The 12920-nt window shown below is 45.4% G+C and overlaps 1 pseudogene; it reads left to right on the top strand.

Moving 5' to 3' along the window:
• The first annotated feature begins 9965 nt into the window (after positions 1 to 9965).
• LOC139553074 (helicase-like transcription factor pseudogene) lies at positions 9966 to 12452 on the top strand (annotated as a pseudogene).
• Positions 12453 to 12920: the final 468 nt, after the last annotated feature.

Here is a 12920-nt window from a genome sequence, read left to right as displayed (position 1 = left end):
ACACAAATGACCGAAATTCCAGGCTAAGAATGGACAGAGAGATAGGTGTCACGATCGTGTGGAAGAGATTCGGACCAAAACGCAGCATGAGGAAAATAAGCCATCTTCTTTTAATAAATGAACGAAGATGAACATGAAACGAAAACACTATACAAACAAACAAAAAACAACAAATGATCGTGAAGCTAAATAACGCAAGTGCCCAGACAAGCAACAAACGTTAAACAAGACAACTACCCACAAAAGCCTACTGCCTATGGCTACCTTAAATATGGCTCCCAATCAGAGACAAATGAATGACAGCTGTCTCTGATTGAGACCCAATCTAGGCAGCCATAGACATAACTAGACAACCTAACAAACTCTATCCCATACACATACAACACCCATAGACTAACCAAAACACACACAACATACAATGCCCACCCCAACTCACGCCCTGACCAACTAAACAATAATCAAAATAACATAAAAATAGGTCAGGAACGTGACATAACCCCCCCCCTCAAGGTGCGTACTCCGAACGCACCACCAAAAGTCTAGGGGAGGGTCTGGGTGGGCATCTGTCCACGGTGGTGGCTCCGGCTCTGGACGCTGTCCCCACACCACCATAGTCACTCCCCGCTTCCGTATCCCCCCCCCAATGACCACCCTCCAACTAAACCCACCTAACTGAAGGGGCAGCATCGGGATAAGGGGCAGCACCGGGATAAGGGGCAACACCGGGATGAGGGACGGCAGCTCCGGGCTGAGGGACGGCAGCTCCGGGCTGAGGGACGGCAGCTCCGGGCTGAGGGACGGCAGCTCCGGGCTGAGGGACGGCAGATCCTGGCTGGCTGGCGGATCCTGGCTGGCTGGCTCTGGCTGGTCATGGCTGGCTGACGGCTCTGGCTGGTCATGGCTGGCTGACGGCTCTGGCTGGTCATGGCTCGCTGACGGCTCTGGCTGGTCATGGCTCGCTGACGGCTCTGGCTGGTCATGGCTCGCTGACGGCTCTGGCTGGTCATGGCTCGCTGACGGCTCTGGCTGGTCATGGCTCGCTGACGGCTCTGGCTGGTCATGGCTCGCTGACGGCTCTGGCTGGTCATGGCTCGCGGAAGGCTCTGGCTGATCCGGTCTGGCGGAAGGCTCTGGCTGATCCGGTCTGGCGGAAGGCTCTGGCTGATCTGGTCTGGCGGAAGGCTCTGGCTGATCCGGTCTGGCGGAAGGCTCTAGCTGCTCCTGTCTGGCGGACGGCTCTAGCGGCTCCTGTCTGGCGGACGGCTCTGTAGGCTCATGGCAGACGGGCGGCTTTGCAGGCTCATGGCAGACGGGCGGCTTTGCAGGCTCATGGCAGACGGCGTAGGGCAGACGGGCAGTTCAGACGCCGCTGGGCAGACGGGCAGTTCAGGCGCCGCTGGGCAGACGGGCAGTTCAGGCGCCGCTGGGCAGACGGGCAGTTCAGGCGCCGCTGGGCAGACGGCAGACTCTGGCCGGCTGAGACGCACTGTAGGCCTGGTGCGTGGTACCGGAACTGGAGGTACCGGGCTAAGGACACGCACCTTCAGGCTAGTGCGGGGAACAACAACAGGGCACACTGGACTCTCGTGGCGCACTCTAGGCCTGGTGCGTGGTACCGGAACTGGAGGTACCGGGCTGAGGGCACGCACCTCAGGGCGAGTGCGGGGAGAAGGAACAGTGCGTACAGGGCTCTGGAGACGCACAGGAGGCTTGGTGCGTGGTGCCGGAACTGGAGGCACTGGGCTGGAGACACGCACCATAGGGAGAGTGCGTGGAGGAGGAACAGGGCTCTGGAGATGCACTGGAAGCCTGGTGCGTGGTGTAGGCACTGGTGGTACTGAGCTGGGGTGGGAAGGTGGCGCCGGATATACCGGACCGTGAAGGAGGACACGTGCTCTTGAGCACCGAGCCTCCCCAACCTTACCAGGTTGAATGGTCCCCGTAGCCCTGCCAGTGCGGCGAGGTGGAATAGCCCGCACTGGGCTATGCAGGCGAACCGGGGACACCACCTGTAAGGCTGATGCCATGTACACCGGCCCGAGAAGACGTACTGGAGGCCAGATACGTTGGGCCGGCTTCATGGCATCCGGCTCGATGCCCAACCTAGCCCTCCCAGTGCGGCAAGGTGGAATAGCCCGCACTGGGCTAAGCACGCGTACTGGGGACACCGTGCGCTTTACCGCATAACACAGTGTCTGACCAGTACGACGCCCTCTCACTCCACGGCAAGCCCGGGGAGTTGGCTCAGGTATCCAACCCGGCTTCGCCACACTCCCCTTTAGCCTCCCCCCAAGAAATTTTTGGGTGAGCCTCTCGGGCTTCCAGCCACTCTGCCTTGCCTTTGCCTCATAAAACCGCTTGGTCCTGTTGTGGTGGGTAGTTCTGTCACGATCGTGTGGAAGAGATTCGGACCAAAACGCAGCATGAGGAAAATAAGCCATCTTCTTTTAATAAATGAACGAAGATGAACATGAAACGAAAACACTATACAAACAAACAAAAAACAACAAATGATCGTGAAGCTAAATAACGCAAGTGCCCAGACAAGCAACAAACGTTAAACAAGACAACTACCCACAAAAGCCTACTGCCTATGGCTACCTTAAATATGGCTCCCAATCAGAGACAAATGAATGACAGCTGTCTCTGATTGAGACCCAATCTAGGCAGCCATAGACATAACTAGACAACCTAACAAACTCTATCCCATACACATACAACACCCATAGACTAACCAAAACACACACAACATACAATGCCCACCCCAACTCACGCCCTGACCAACTAAACAATAATCAAAATAACATAAAAATAGGTCAGGAACGTGACAATAGGCCTATGTGTTCATCTATTCATATTTCTCCAATGCCACATCAGTATGTCTTGTTTGCGATGAAACTGTCCCTGTTGGCAAATAGTTCAATCTGAGATGTAATTAAGAATCTGAGCATGGCCTCCTGAGTAGTGCAGCGGTCTAAGGCAGTGATAGATCAGGGTTTGATCCCAGGCTGTGTCACAGCCGGCCGCGACCGGGAGACCCATGAGGGGCACAATTTGCCCAGAGTCATCCAGGTTAGGGGAGGGTCTGGCTGGCCAGGATGTCCTTGTCCCATCGCGCTCTAGCGACTCCTGTGGCTGGCCTCTCTTCTTCCGTGGCTTAACCCAACGAGAGAAGGTCACAAGTGTTTCCCTAAAATATTTATGGGTTTAAACATATTCTATTGTATAGAAAGTGAATAGCTTAATCAATTAATAGTGACAAAATTAGATTACTTTCCAAGCAAAGTCTCCTCGGCTATAGAAGGTTGTAGATCAGCCTCTGAATGTCAAATAATCAAAACAATGATATCCCCTTATGCATCAGAGTCACGTATTTCCCGGGTATTTTACAGCTTGTTTCTAGCATAAAGATATAGATCACTTTATATGATCAGATGTTTTATTTTCTTCAAAATATTAAAATAACAAGGATCAGGCCTGTTTTTATTTATACATTTTTAATTTCACCTTTATTTAACCAGGTAGGCTAGTTGAGAACAAGTTCTCATTTACAACTGCGACCTGGTCAAGATAAAACAAAGCAGTGCGACAAAAAACAACAACACAGAGTTACACATGGGATAAACAAAAGTACAGTCAAAAACACAATAGGAAAATTGTGTGCAAATGGAGTAAGGAGGTAAGGCAATAAATAGGCCACAGTAGTGAAGTAATTACAATTTAGCAAATTAATACTGGAGTGATAGATGTGCAGATGATGACATGCAAGTAGAAGTACTGGTGTGCAAAAGAGCAAAAAAGTTAATAAAAACAATGGGGATGGGGATGAGGTAGGTAGTTGGATGGGCTATTTACAGATGGGCTGTGTACAACTACAGCGATCGGTAAGCTGCACAGATAGCTGATGCTTAAATTTAGTACGAGATTTTTGCAATTCGTTCCAGTCATTGGCAGCAGAGAACTGGAAGGAAAGACGGCGAAAGGAAGTGTTGGCTTTGGGGATGACCAGTGAGATATACATGCTGGAGCGCGTGCTACGGATGGGTGTTGTTATGGTGACCAGTGAGCTGAGATAATGCGGAACTTTACCTAGCAAAGACTTATAGATGACCTGGAGCCAGTGGGTCTGGCGACGAATATGTAGCGAGGGTCAGCCGACGAGAGCATACAGGTCGCAGTGGTGGGTGGTATATGGGGCTTTGGTGACAAAACGGATGGCACTGTGATAGACTGCATCCAGTTTGCTGAGTAGAGTGTTGGAGGCTATTTTGTAAATGACATCGCTGAAGTTGAGGATTGGTAGGATAGTCAGTTTTACAAGGGTATGTTTGGCAGCGTGAGTGAAGGAGGCTTTGTTGCGAAATAGAAAGCCGATTCTAAATTTAATTTTGGATTGGAGATGCTTAATGTGAGTCTGGAAGGAGAGTTTACAGTCTAGCCAGACACTAGCCTGTGCTTTTTGCCATTTTCTTTAATAAAAGGTAGGCATACCCTCCCATACCCCCTCAATTCAAGTCTTGGTTTTAACAGACATTCACATGGAGGTAGGCTATTTAAAGAGTGCATGGTGGGTGGAGGAATTTACCTACAAATTTGGATATAGCAGCTGGTAGCCTAATTCCATCTGTCAAACAGGTAGGCCTACCTCTTATTTCTTAAAAAGGAAGAAATAGGCTCCAACACAAAGCCCTCGTTGTTACTAAAGTCAAATTAAAATGAAGACGGTTTAAATGTAAGTAAGTTTGGCGACTCTCTTCTTTATCTCCAGCTCTGCTCTCCACTACTCTGCTAATCTGGGCGGTGCTCACTGCTCAGAGCCCTTCCTCCTCTCTCTCTCCGTTGTCTGGGCTCCCATAGGATTCCCTTGCCCCTCACCCTCCCTCCTCATATCCCTCCCTGTACTCCTCCCATCCCCCTACTCGTCCATCTGCTCATCCTCCTCCCCTGTCCCCCGGCGTCCTTCCGGGATAGGCATTAGGGCTTGAGTCGCTCCGCATCACCAAACCCACATATGCCTGGAAAGGGCAGTCCCACACCCAGCACACCATAGCCCCCCAGGGAAGGGGGTTAGTTAACCTTTCACGAGCCTCTACCCCGGGTCCGGGATCACCCCCCACCCCCCCCACACACTGATTAGCATAGCTAGCATAGCTTCACAAGTAGATAGTAGCATCTAAATATCATTAAATCACAAGTCCAAGACACCAGATGAAAGATACAGATCTTGTGAATAAAGCCACCATTTCAGATTTTTAAAATGTTTTACAGGGAAGACAAAATATGTAAATCTATTAGCTAAACACGTTAGCAAAATACACCACTATTCTAACTCCATCAGTTTCTTACTCCTTCAGGTGCTATCACCAATTCGGCTCAACTAAGATATTGATAGCCAATAACCTATAAAAAAAAACATCAGATGACAGTCTGATAACATATTCATGGTATAGGATAGTTTTTGTTAGAAAAAAGTGCATATTTCAGGTAGAAATCACAGTTTACAATTGCACCGACCATCACAAATCGACTAGAATTACTAGATAGAGCAACGTGTATGACCAATTTACTCATCATAAAACATTTCATAAAAATAGACAAAGCATAGCAATGGAAAGACCCAGTTCTTGTGATTTCAGACCATATTTCAGATTTTCTAAGCGTTTTTCAGCGAAAACACAATAAATCGATAAGTTAGCATACTACATGTGCAAACGTTACCAGAGCATCGATTCCAGCCAAAGAGCGCTATAACGTAATCACCGCCAAAGATATTAATTTTTTCACTAACCTTCTCAGAATTCTTCCGATGACACTCCTGTAACATCATTTTACAACATACATATACAGTTTGTTCGAAAAGGTGCATATTTAGCCATACAAAACCGTGGTTACACAATAAAAATACTAGGAAATCAAGCCTCAATATGTCTGACGTCATCTATCAGAGTGATCTAGTTTAATTGAAAGCTAATCATATACTTGACTAAAAAATACAGGGTTGACAGGAATCGAAAGACAAATTAGTTCTTAATGCAACCGCTGATTTACATTTTTAAAATTATCCTTACTTTTCAATACAGGGTTCGCCAGGTGAAGCTATACCAAACAAAATGGCGAAATATGCGTTTAAAATATTTCGACAGAACAACAATTTATCATATTAAATATTGCTTACTTTGAGCTGTTCTTCCATCATATTCTTGGGCAATGTATCCTTTCTATGTTATAAACGTCTTTTGGTCGATAGATGTCCTCTGTCCTTCGAAATATCCACTAACGATCGAACGACACCCCAAAACGTGTCCAAAGTTTCAGAGTGCACAACAAAGAAATTCCTCAAAATCGCACTAAACGGATATCAATTGCTATAAAACGGTTTAAATTAACTACCTTATGATGTTTCTAAGTCCTATATCGAATTAAATTACAGACGGATACATTTCAAGTTGATAACCGAGCCTGTGAAAATGGCGTCCGGAGGTCCCATCCTGCGTAAGGGCGAGCGTCGAAAGGGGGGCTACTCTCACTCCTTGGTCTTTTATAACCTCTGAGAGCTACCTAGAAGGCCCATTCCACTTCTCATTGGTTACTGACATCCAGGGGAAGGCGGGTGCAGTTCGTGTCGTTCCATAGGATAGACAGAGACCTTAAAAACTGATCTGAAACCAGAGCTTCGCTCTCAGACCTTTCACTGTCTGTCATGGATTTCGCTGTAGAAAGAGTTCTGGGTCACCCACAGACATAATTTCAACGTTGTATGAAACTAGAAGGTGTTTTCTATCCAATATAATTAATAATATGCATATTGTACGAGCAAGAATTGAGTACTAGGCAGTTTAATTTGGAGACGACAAAATGCTAATTCGGAACAGCACCCCCTGTAGTCGCAAGAAGTTAAGGAGGGGAGACCGGGCTGTAACATCCATGTGTGTCAGTGTCCTTAAAACTTCTTGTCAATAGGGGGGCGCTGTTTTCACTTTGGAAAAAATCGTGCCCAAATTAAACGGCCTCGTACTCTGTTCTAGATCATACAATATCCATATTATTATTACTATTGGATAGAAAACACTCAGAAGTTTCTAAAACTGTGAATTATATCTGTGAGTAAAACAGAACTCATTTGGCAGCAAACTTCCATACAGGAAGTGAAAAATCTGAAAACGAGGCTCTGTTTCAGGGCCTGCCTATTCAACTGGCTTTTATTTATCGATATGTATGCACTTCATACGCCTTCCACTAGATGTCAACAGGCAGTGGAAGGTTGAATGGGGTGTCTAACTTGATCTGAGGCCAAATAAGAGCTTTTGGAGTGGCAGGTCCGGTATTTTGTTTGTTGTCGACGGCGCGCGGGGGACCTCGACATTGTCTTCTGAAGAGCGTCCGGTATACACGGCGAATTGCTCCGGCTCTGATTTTATTTGATACATATGAGAGAAAAACATCATAAAGGATTTTTCAACCGAGTTGTATCAGTTTATTCAACGTTTATTGGGACTTTTGGAATTTTCCGTTCTTTGCGCCAAGAGTTGATGGGCATGTTCGCGCCACATGGCTAGCCAAGGTTGCTAATTCGACAGAAGAAATGGACATTCTAAAACCAAACAACGATTTATTCTGGACCAAGGACTCCTTGCACAACATTCTGATGGAAGCTCAGCAAAAGTAAGACACAATTTATGATGTTATTTCGTATTTCTGTGGAATATGTTGACCCTAACAGGGTGGAGAATATGTGAGCGCTGTCTCACAATAATGCATTTTGTATGTTGTAGTAAAGTTATTTTTTTAAATCTAACACAGCGGTTGCATTAAGAACCAGTGTATCTTTCATTTGCTGTACAACATGTATTTTTTAGTAAAGTTTATGATGAGTTCTTTTTTTTTTTTTTTTTTTTTTTTTTTTTAAATTTTATCCCCTTTTCTCCCCAATTTTTCGTGGTATCCAATCGCTAGTAATTACTATCTTGTCTCATCGCTACAACTCCCGTACGGGCTCGGGAGAGACGAAGGTCGAAAGTCATGCGTCCTCCGAAGCACAACCCAACCAGCCGCACTGCTTCTTAACACAGCGCGCCTCCAACCCGGAAGCCAGCCGCACCAATGTGTCGGAGGAAACACCGTGCACCCGCCCCCCTCAGTTAGCGCGCACTGCGCCCGGCCCGCCACAGGAGTCGCTGGAGCGCGATGAGACAAGGATATCCCTACCGGCCAAACCCTCCCTAACCCGGACGACGCTAAGCCAATTGTGCGTCGCCCCACGGACCTCCCGGTCGCGGCCGGCTGCGACAGAGCCTGGGCGCGAACCCAGACTCTGGTGGCGCAGCATAGCACTGCGATGCAGTGCCCTAGACCACTGCGCCACCCGGGAGGCCCTATGATGAGTTCTTTGATTAGATTAGGTGACTGTCCAAAATATCTCCGGAGATTTTGGTGAATTGTTGCTACATATTCACAATGTATAACCACGATTTGCAGCTCTAAATATGCACATTTTCGAACAAAACATAAATGTATTGTATAACATGATGTTATAAGACTGTCATCTGATGAAGTTGTCCAAAGGTTAGTGATACATTTTATCTATATTGCTGTTTTTGTGAAATCTATGCTGGCGGTGGATAAATAGCTTTGTGTGTTTGGCTATTGTGATGAGCTAATATAATTCTATATTGTGTTTTCGCTGTAAAACACTTTAAAAAATCGGAAATATTGGCTCGATTCACAAGATGTTTATCTTTCATTTGCTGTACACCATGTATTTTTCATAAATGTTTTATGATGAGTATTTATGTATTTCACGTTGCTCTCTGTAATTATTCTGGCTGCTTTGGTGCTATTTGTGATGGTGGCTGCAATGTAAAACCAGGATTTGTAGCTATAAATATGCACATTTTCGAACAAAACATAAATGTATTGTATAACATGATGTTATAAGACTGTCATCTGATGAAGTTGTTCAAGGTTAGTGATTAATTTTATCTCTATTTGTGGGTTTTGTGAAGGCTACCTATGCGGTGGAAACATGGTGAAAATATGCCGTTGTGTGTTTGGCTATTGTGGTTAGCAAATATAAATACATATTGTGTTTTCGCTGTAAAACATTTAAAAAATTGGAAATGATGGCTGGATTCACAAGATGTTTATCTTTCATTTGCTATATTGGACTTGTGATTTCATGAAATTATATTATGTGATATCCCTGTCCCGTTAGGCTAGGCTATGCTAGTCAGCTTTTTTGATGAGGATGCTCCCAGATCCGGGATGGGTATGAAGTAAAGGTTAAAGGGTAGGTAGCATAAACGTAACCACATGTAACATATGGATTTGCATTAGTATACGCATCAAAAGTCCCAATGCAAAGTTCAATTTTCAAGTTATTACATAAAATTCCAAAGAATGCCAAAGTCATGTCGGAAAATGTTTTCCCGGGTGTGATGTAATATAGAGGACCCGGCAAGCCAGCCTATTCTCTATAATGTAAACTCCAACAGAAATAACTTCAAATGTATAACTTCAAATTAAACCAAATCGTTTGTATCGATGACTACTGGTTTCAATTACATTTTCAGCCAACTTACAAGAAAATACTTTATACATTTATTGTTACAAGCCCTACCAGTCTGTGCATGAGTCAGCCAGTTGCTATCAACATCTAGCTTATAGCTACAATTAAGTAAACCAAAGTTTTGGAAACCAAAGTTTTGGAAATACATAATGCCATCTAACCAGCTTTCAAAGAATGTTAGCTATATACAGTTATCTTAGCCAGCAAGCTAGCCAGCCAGCTAACGTTAGCTATTTAGACAACTAGCTATTAGCCTAGCCTAGCCAGCCTAGCCAACCACCACGGTTACAGTCGAGTCAAGGGTAACTGCATATGTGGAGTGTGTCTGGAAGTGGATGTGTCAACAGAAATGGGAGGATCAACAGAAGTAGAAGGATCAAAAGTAGTGGGTGTATGGAAAACTAATCAGCAAATTGGGCAGATTTGTTGCCACTCAAGACCGTTTTGCGTGGCTGCTGTGTTTTGTTGAGTGTGGTCTTGGTCAGCAGAGATGGAATTTCAGTTAGGCTAACATTTTTCCATTCACTTTGAGCTGTGTCTTTGGTGTAGCTACCTAAGTTATTCGTAGATATTCATAGTATACTAGCTTTTTATTGCTGTTTATCATTGATGTGGCTATAATCTACCAAGCTAAGGTTAGCTAACCTAGTTTGTTAAAGTAGTTATCATCACAGAGGGTCCTGTTTGCTGTGAGTGACTGTTAGCCAACATGATCAACTCATCTAACTAACTAGCTAGCTAGCTTACTAAACTATTTGTCATTTATGTGTGTGTTTGACAGCATATCACAGTTTTTAAAGCTGCCTCTTGGCTGCATGGTTTTATCCCAGTGCCAGAAGTGCCGATTGTATAATTTCTCCATTATCAATCCCCGAGACTATACCAGTTTGTGGGCACACATTGAGTCTCACATATTGAAGGCTGTGCTGCGTAGAGGTAAGCACATGTAGCTACAGTAATTGCGCCATCCTATAAAAAAAATGGAATATGACAATGATGATTTCCCAGTGGGGTGTGGATAATGATGTTACAGATAGCTACACATAGGCCTACTAGCCACATACAGCCGACCATTAGACTAGGTCAGCACCTGTCATCACATGATACCATGATTAATATAGGCTAGCCAGGCTATTTGCATCCCCTTCTATGAACACTTACTTAGTGGGGGTTTTTCCATTTCAGAGGGATCTGTGGATGCTGGTGGCATTTCTGCGTCTGAAGCCGTTCGACATGAGAGAGTGGTGGAACAGAGTCATACAGAGACCTGTCACACAGGGGGACAAGACCGGCCTTCAGAACCTACAAGCTCTGGTGAAGTGTATCACGCTGCATCGTACGAAGACCAGCCGTGTGTGTGGGCAGCCTCTGGTCTCTCTGCCGGAGAAGAGCGTTAGTGTAGAAGAGGTGAAGCTGACAAAGAGAGGGAGGAATATGAGCTGGCATGCCCAGAGGGATGCACCACCATCAGCAGGTATGTTGCGGAGGGGACCGTCATCAGGAACTGTGCGGATGTTCTGGCTATCCTGATCAGGCTGAGACAGTTCTGCTGCCACCATGACCTACCGGGCAAGACCACTACACACACAGGTGTGGTAGCTCTGACTCCTGCAGAGTTGAGAGAATGTCTGATAGGGAGACTGAGGCTGGTGCTAGGCAGTGGCTCTGATGAGGAGTGTGCTGTGTGTCTGGACTGTCTGTCTGCCCTTCATCACATCGCAGAGGTCATATGTACCGAGCAGGTGTGCCCTCTGTGCAGAGGGACAGATCAAGTAGAGAACAACCTCTCAGAGAACTGGAGGAGCAGCTCCAAGGTGGAGGCTCTAAAGCAGGGCTATCCAACCCTGTTCCTGGAGAGCTACCGTCCTGTAGGTTATCATTCCAACACTAATCTAGCACACCTGATTCTAATAATTAGCTGGTTGGTAAGCTGAATCAGGTTAGTTACAACTGGGTTTGTAGCAAAAACCTACAGGAGGGTAGCTCTCCAGGAACAGTGTAAGGACTGCACAAGACAACTGCATCAAGAGTCTGGTTGTCTCTGTTCACACGCTTCCTCACTCTAACTGGAGGTCCCACTCAGGGAGGAGGGTTTCAAGCTTGTGAGTCTGGACGGCACTGAGCCAGAAGAGGCTGGCTCAGGTGATCCAGGAGTTCCAGAGCGATGCACCTGGCAGCTCATTGATCATGCTGCTGTCATTCGAAGCCGGAAGGGTCGGGCTAAACCTCACAGCCGCCTGGGGCGTCTTCCTCATGGACCAAGCTTGGAACCCAGCAACAGAGGACCAGTGTGTCACTGCCTCGGCCAGAAGAGAGACGTTGTCATCACTAAATTCATAGTGAAGGACTCCATAAAGGAGAACATGGTGAGGATTTTTTCGACCTCCCCAGCGAGAGGAAGACGTCATGCATAGATGATATAATGGAGCTCTAGACGTCTGGCTGTTTAAAGCCCGTTTAAAGACTGCTTAAAGACTGTTTAAAGACTGTTCTCACTGTTCTTTTGTACTTTAATATCCTTAAAGTTTAGAAGGAATGTTTTCCCATTTGTGGAACCAAACATAAATACATACACACACACAACAATGCCAATATTTTAGAGCAGTTGTTTCTAAAAATGTGTATGTGGGAATACAGTTTGTGACAAACCAGTAAAAAAGAGGGGAAAATCATGACATTCTTCTGGGAATCACCAGGGACCTCACAATACCATATCACGACAGCCAATGCAATATGTATTGCGATTCAATACTGTGATTCGATGTTCCAAACATTTTGCACGCTATACTGTATGTCTGCTGCAGAGGGACAAGAGAGACACATGAGAGAACAAGTGTTGAAAAGTCATGGAAATGCTATAAATATTGCACAGTAAAAAAAAACTCTTTCATTATTTATTTCTGCCGTTCATGATTGTCATGTTGCCATGCTAAGCTAGAATTTGTACTTTGTATTGTCAGAAATGTCAAGTGTATAATAAGAGGTCTGTGACGAGGGGTGGGTTTCTTTAGGATTCAGTTTAGGCATAGACGCTTGTAATCTCCAACTGGTTTAGTCATGATGATAACACTGACATAATAACATCATGACACCTCTCCAAGTCAAGACCTAGTACCTCCTCAAATATACTCTAAATGCCATTCTGTTGGGGCGGTATTTTGTTTGATGAATATCTCCCATTAAAATGCCCTCTTCCATAATTTAATTCTGTCTTTCATTATTGTCCTACATGATACGTTTGGATGCTGTTCACATGGGGAAACCATCAGACCAAGCTAAAAATGGATATGTGATTTTGAGTCCATCTATCGTTACTACATGCAAAATCTGTGGTTCAGGATTGTCTAGCTTAAGC

Source organism: Salvelinus alpinus, chromosome 25 (assembly GCF_045679555.1).
Source record: "Salvelinus alpinus chromosome 25, SLU_Salpinus.1, whole genome shotgun sequence".
Lineage (NCBI taxonomy): Eukaryota > Metazoa > Chordata > Actinopteri > Salmoniformes > Salmonidae > Salvelinus > Salvelinus alpinus.
The sequence above is the reverse complement of the archived record's forward strand: the minus strand, read 5'-3'. Positions and strand labels throughout refer to the sequence as shown.